This window comes from Solea senegalensis, unplaced genomic scaffold, assembly GCF_019176455.1.
Source record: "Solea senegalensis isolate Sse05_10M unplaced genomic scaffold, IFAPA_SoseM_1 scf7180000016976, whole genome shotgun sequence".
Lineage (NCBI taxonomy): Eukaryota > Metazoa > Chordata > Actinopteri > Pleuronectiformes > Soleidae > Solea > Solea senegalensis.
Genome location: NW_025322164.1, coordinates 1 through 5,880, shown reverse-complemented (window position 1 = coordinate 5,880; position 5,880 = coordinate 1). Strand labels below are relative to the sequence as shown.

General features: G+C 52.2%; 10 non-coding genes across 10 annotated transcripts; 2 read left to right on the top strand and 8 right to left on the bottom strand.

The window, feature by feature from the left end:
* Positions 1 to 106: 106 nt before the first annotated feature.
* Positions 107 to 298, bottom strand: LOC122763628. The gene has a single exon (XR_006359260.1). It is a non-coding gene; the product is annotated as a U2 spliceosomal RNA (small nuclear RNA).
* Positions 299 to 480: 182 nt separating this feature from the next.
* On the bottom strand, positions 481 to 589 carry LOC122763632. Its single transcript, XR_006359264.1, has one exon. It is a non-coding gene; the product is annotated as a U5 spliceosomal RNA (small nuclear RNA).
* A 647-nt stretch (positions 590 to 1,236) lies between these two features.
* On the bottom strand, positions 1,237 to 1,402 carry LOC122763627. The gene has a single exon (XR_006359259.1). It is a non-coding gene; the product is annotated as a U1 spliceosomal RNA (small nuclear RNA).
* A 403-nt stretch (positions 1,403 to 1,805) lies between these two features.
* On the top strand, positions 1,806 to 1,924 carry LOC122763626. The gene has a single exon (XR_006359258.1). It is a non-coding gene; the product is annotated as a 5S ribosomal RNA (ribosomal RNA).
* Positions 1,925 to 2,034: 110 nt separating this feature from the next.
* LOC122763633 lies at positions 2,035 to 2,152 on the top strand. Its single transcript, XR_006359265.1, has one exon. It is a non-coding gene; the product is annotated as a 5S ribosomal RNA (ribosomal RNA).
* A 118-nt stretch (positions 2,153 to 2,270) lies between these two features.
* Positions 2,271 to 2,462, bottom strand: LOC122763630. Its single transcript, XR_006359262.1, has one exon. It is a non-coding gene; the product is annotated as a U2 spliceosomal RNA (small nuclear RNA).
* Positions 2,463 to 2,649: 187 nt separating this feature from the next.
* Positions 2,650 to 2,761, bottom strand: LOC122763631. The gene has a single exon (XR_006359263.1). It is a non-coding gene; the product is annotated as a U5 spliceosomal RNA (small nuclear RNA).
* A 638-nt stretch (positions 2,762 to 3,399) lies between these two features.
* LOC122763635 lies at positions 3,400 to 3,563 on the bottom strand. Its single transcript, XR_006359267.1, has one exon. It is a non-coding gene; the product is annotated as a U1 spliceosomal RNA (small nuclear RNA).
* An 838-nt stretch (positions 3,564 to 4,401) lies between these two features.
* On the bottom strand, positions 4,402 to 4,593 carry LOC122763629. Its single transcript, XR_006359261.1, has one exon. It is a non-coding gene; the product is annotated as a U2 spliceosomal RNA (small nuclear RNA).
* Positions 4,594 to 5,523: 930 nt separating this feature from the next.
* LOC122763634 lies at positions 5,524 to 5,687 on the bottom strand. Its single transcript, XR_006359266.1, has one exon. It is a non-coding gene; the product is annotated as a U1 spliceosomal RNA (small nuclear RNA).
* Between the last annotated feature and the right edge of the window lie 193 nt (positions 5,688 to 5,880).

The following is a 5,880-nucleotide window of genomic DNA, read 5'->3' as shown; positions in this document are numbered from 1 at the left end:
GCTGCTGCTTCCTTACAAGAAACATGGGCTCAAATTAAATTGACGCACAGGCACGGGGTGATGTCTTTCTGGTTTCAGCTTCGCTTAGCTTTTCACAGAAAAAAGAGAATGGTGCACCGTTCCTGGTGGCACTGCAATACCAGGTCAATGCAAGGAGTGAAGAGAGCAAGCCCCAGTTTTCACCTCCACTGCTCAAAAATGCATTTAATATTTAATCCCCATATAGAGGACATATCAGATATTAAACTGATAAGAACAGATACTACACTTGATCTTAGCCAAAAGGCCGAGAAGCGATGGCCCACAGGTGTCTGGGGCCAACCCAAGATCTTGGCACACAAGTCAGTTGTTGTGGTGCCATGCTTTTAAGGGCGCATAACAAAGGCTGCTGCTGCTGATCACCTCCGCCCCAAGGTTGACCTAAGTGCACCTCTGAGCCTTGACAGACAGCTGCTTGACATTTGACACACTCAAAGGGCGCAGCCTTACAGCAAAGCCCACCAAAAATAACTTAAACTCTGAACGCCCTCCACGGAAGTCTTTAGTAAAAGGCGAAAGACTTGTGCATTTTGAAGAGAAACCAGAGTCAACGAACCCCCTGTCCTGGAGAGCAGCCGAGGAGTCTATCCGCCGGAGTCACCACAGTCTCGGTCGGCCGGCCGGCCGGCCACCTTGGGACGGCCTTCCTTCAACGTTTTTGCTTAGTCGGCCAATAAACCGCCCAGATTTGATTGCATGTTTGGAAGCGCTTTCCTACTGTCGGTTGTGCGCTGCAGTTTTCTATCAGTCGCTGAGGCTGTGGCACATTCCTCGCTCACTGGCACACCTCCAACATTTAGTGGTAGACGTGAGTGCATGAGCAAAGCAGCTCCGGGTCACACTGAGCAGTACAAACTGCCGGGCCATTTCCCACCTCATCCGGGCTTCTGAAATGGTGAGTTGCTCCTGGCATCACTTCAACATCAGGTCGTCAATGGAGCGGAACAGGAGTAAGCTTCAAAGTATTAACCCTTGGTACAGATGGCCATGGATCCATCTCCAACAATCGCAGTTCTTCTACAAAGAAAGGCTGGGAAAGGGATGCGGACATTTGCTTTGAGCTAAAAGACAACACCCACAACCACGCCACACGCTCCTCCCAGCAACTTGGAAAGGATGTTCGACAGCTGTTCACGCGGAGTAGTTTGAGATGGGCACAATAACGTTGAACTGGCGGCTGACCTCGGCACCATTATCATCGGGAAAGCGCCGGACGCAGCACCCCCACTAGCGGTAAAAATTATGCAGTCAAGACTTTGACGCTGGGGAATTTGCAGGTCAACACAGCCGGAGTGCAATGGCTGAGCCTCGCCCTGGGTGAACCGCCTTCTTGATCATGGTATCTCCCCTGCCAGGCAAGTATGAGGTGTACTCGCCAAACACCGGGTGGCTCTTGCCAGACACAGCTCTTTGGCTGATGGTGCTGGAAATGAATAATCCCAGAGGCCAATGCCTTGACTCAGTTGCTCGCTAATGCTGTGCTATGTTCAACTTCAACCTCCAGCACACATTGGAGAGGAAACACTCGACCTTTTTTACTGGCATACCTGGCTGTCGTTTCCTATAGATTCAGCAACAACTGGACATGACGGCACCAACAGCCGCTTGCCCATCTCGGTGTCGCCTCCCGATACTGGACTAGAGTGTAGCATGTGGTGGAGATAAAGGCTGAAGTGCAGTGTGTCCGAAAGGCTGACTTTTGAGCCCCGCCACGCGCAGGGGGCCTTGCCCAGTCCATAAAAGCAGTCTGTGTCCCCAACCCCCCGGCTTACGGCCATACCACCCTGAGCACGCCCGATCTCGTCTGATCTCGGAAGCCAAGCAGGGTCGGGCCTGGTTAGTACTTGGATGGGAGACCGCCTGGGAATACCAGGTGCTGTAAGCTTTTACACCGCTGCACGCTTTTACACTGCTGCTTCCTTACAAGAAACATGCCCCTCCACGAGCAGGGGCCTTGCCTAGTCCATACAGGCACTCTCTGTCGCCAGCCCCTCGGCTTACGGCCATACCACCCTGAGCACGCCCGATCTCGTCTGATCTCGGAAGCTAAGCAGGGTCGGGCCGGTTAGTACTTGGATGGGAGACCGCCTGGGAATACCAGGTGCTGTAAGCTTTTACGCTGCTGCTGCTGCTTCCTTACAAGAAACATGGGCTCGCAATTAAATTGACGCACAGGCACGGGTTGATGTCTTTCTGGTTTCAGCTTCTCTTTGCTTTTCACAGAAAAAAGAGAATGGTGCACCGTTCCCGGTGGCACTGCAATGGCTTCAGGTCACGTCAAAGGAGTGAAGAGGAAAAGCCCAGTTGCACTTCCCACTGCTCAAAAATGCATTTAATATTTAATCCCTCTATAGAGACATATCGATATTAAACTGATAAGAATAGTTACACTTGGATCTTTAGCCAAAGGCTTGAGAAGCGATGGTGGTCTACAGGTGTCTGGGGCCAACCCAAGATCTTGGCACACAAGTCAGTTGTTGTGGTGCCATGTCTTTAAGGGCGCATAACAAAGGCTGCTGCTGCTGATCACCTCCGCCCCAAGGTTGACCCAAGTGCACCTCTGAGCCTTGACAGACAGCTGCTTGACATTTGACACGCTGAAAAGGGCGCAGCCTTGCAGCAAAGCCCACCAAAAATAACTTAAACTCTTGAACGTCCCTCTCCACGGAAGTCTTTAGTAAAAGGCGAAAGACTTGTGCATTTTGAAGAGAAACCAGAGTCAACGTAGCCCCTGTCCTGGAGAGCAGCCGAGGAGTCTATCCGCCGGAGTCACCACAGTCTCGGTCGGCCGGCCACCTTGGGACGGCCTCCTTCAACGTTTTTGCTTAGTCGGCCAATAAACCGCCCAGATTTGACTGCATGTTTGGAAGCGCTTTCCTACTGTCGGTTGTGTGCTGCAGTTTTCTATCAGTCGCTGAGGCTGTGGCACATTCCTCGCTCACTGGCACACCTCCAACATTTAGTGGTAGACGTGAGTGCATGAGCAAAGCAGCTCCGTGTCACACTGAGCAGTACAAACTGCCGGGCCATTTCCCCCCTCATCCGGGCTTCTGAAATGGTGAGTTGCTCCTGGCATCACTTCAACATCAGGTCACTGCACGGAGTGAACAGAGCAAGCGCCAAAGTATTACCCCTTGGCATGATGGCCATGGATCCATCTCCAACAATCGAGTTCTTCTACAAAGAGTTGGGAAAGGGAGCGTGACATTTGCTTTGAGCTAAAAGACAACACCCACAACCATCACGTTCCCAGCAACTTGGAAAGACTGGGGATGTTGCGCCGCAAGGACGTGAGAAGTTTGGAGATGGGCACACAACGTTGAACTTCGGGCGGCTGACCTTTGCTTACAACGACATCATCGGGGGAAAGCGCGGACGCAGCACCCCACTAGCAAAAATTATGCAGTCAAGACTCCCACGTTTGGGGAATTTGCAGGGGTCAACACAGCCGGAGTGCAATGGCTGAGCCTCGCCCTGGGTGAACCGCCGTCTTGATCATGGTATCTCCCCTGCCAGGTAAGTATGAGGGGTACTCGCCAAACACCGGGTGGCTCTTGCCAGACACAGCTCTTTGGCTGATGGTGCTGGAAATGAATAATCCCAGAGGCCAATGCCTTGACTCAGTTGCTCATTAATGCTGTGCTATGTTCAACTTCAACCTCCAGCACACATTGGAGAGGAAACACTCGACCTTTTTTACTGGCATACCTGGCTGTCGTTTCCTATAGATTCAGCAACAACTGGACATGACGGCACCACCAGCCGCTTGCCAATCTCGGTGTCGCTTCCCGATACTGGACTAGAGTGTAGCATGTGGTGGAGATAAAGGCTGAAGTGCAGTAAATAAAGGCTGACTTTTGAGTCTCCGCCACGCCAAGAGGGGGCTTGCCCAGTCCATGTGCGTCTGTGTCCCTAACCCTCGCTTACGTACATACTTGAGCTCATCTCACCTGATCTCGAAGCCAAGCAGGGTCGTGGGCCTGCTACTTTGATGGGAGACCGCCTGGGAATACCAGGTGCTGTAGCTTACACCGCTGCACGCTTACACTGCTGCTTCCTGTTGAAGAAACATGCCCCTCCACCAGCAGGGCCTTGCCTAGTCCATAAGGCACTGTCGCCAGCCCTCGGGCTTACGGGCCATACCACACTCCTGAGCTCGACCGCCTGATCTCGAAGCTAAGCAGGTCGGGCCGGGTTAGTAATTGATGGGAGACCGGGCCTGGGAATACCAGGTGCTGTAAGCTTTTACGCCGCTGCTGCTGCTTCCTTACAAGAAACATGGGCTCGCAATTAAATTGACGCACAGGCACGGGTTGATGTCTTTCTGGTTTCAGCTTCGCTTTGCTTTTCACAGAAAAAAGCGAATGGTGCACCGTTCCTGGTGGCACTGCAATACCAGGTCAATGCAAGGAGTGAAGAGAGCAAGCCCCAGCTTTCACCTCCCACTGCTCAAAAATGCATTTAATATTTAATCCCCATATAGAGGACATATCAGATATTAAACTGATAAGAACAGATACTACACTTGATCTTAGCCAAAGGCCGAGAAGCGATGGCCCACAGGTGTCTGGGGCCAACCCAAGATCTTGGCACACAAGTCAGTTGTTGTGGTGCCATGTTTTTAAGGGCGCATAACAAAGGCTGCTGCTGCTGATCACCTCCGCCCCAAGGTTGACCTAAGTGCACCTCTGAGCCCTGACAGACAGCTGCTTGACATTTGACACACTCAAAGGGCGCAGCCTTACAGCAAAGCCCACCTCGCAAATAATCTCTAAACTTGAACGTCCTCTCCACGAAGTCTTTAGCAGTAAAGACTTCCAGCATTGAAGAGAAACCAGAGTCAACGTAGCCCCCTGTCCTGAGAGCAGCCGGTGAGTCTATCCGCCGGAGTCACCAGTCCGTCACGTCGGGCCGGCCACCTTGGGACGGCCTTCCTTCAACGTTTTTGCTTAGTCGGCCAATAAACCGCCCAGATTTGACTGCATGTTTGGAAGCGCTTTCCTACTGTCGGTTGCGCGCTGCAGTTTTCTATCAGTCGCTGAGGCTGTGGCACATTCCTCGCTCACTGGCACACCTCCAACATTTAGTGGTAGACGTGAGTGCATGAGCAAAGCAGCTCCGTGTCACACTGAGCAGTACAAACTGCCGGGCCATTTCCACCCTCATCCGGGCTTCTGAAATGGTGAGTTGCTCCTGGCATCACTTCAACATCAGGTCACTGCACGGAGTGAACAGAGCAAGCGCCAAAGTATTAACCCTTGGCATGATGGCCATGGATCCATCTCCAACAATCGAGTTCTTCTACAAAGAGTTGGGAAAGGGAGCGTGACATATGCTTTGAGCTAAAAGACAACACCCACAACCATCACGTTCCCAGCAACTTGGAAAGACTGGGGATGTTGCTCCGCAAGGACGGGAGAAGTTTGGAGATGGGCACACAACGGTGAACTTCGGGCGGCTGACCTTTGCTTACAACGACATCATCGGGGGAAAGCGCGGACGCAGCACCCCACTAGCAAAAATTATGCAGTCAAGACTCCCACGTTTGGGGAATTTGCAGGGGTCAACACAGCCGGAGTGCAATGGCTGAGCCTCACCCTGGGTGAACCGCCTTCTTGATCATGGTATCTCCCCTGCCAGGTAAGTATGAGGTGTACTCGCCAAACACCGGGTGGCTCTTGCCAGACACAGCTCTTTGGCTGATGGTGCTGGAAATGAATAATCCCAGAGGCCAATGCCTTGACTCAGTTGCTCGTTAATGCTGTGCTATGTTCAACTTCAACCTCCAGCACACATTGGAGAGGAAACACTTGACCTTTTTTACTGGCATACCTGGCTGTC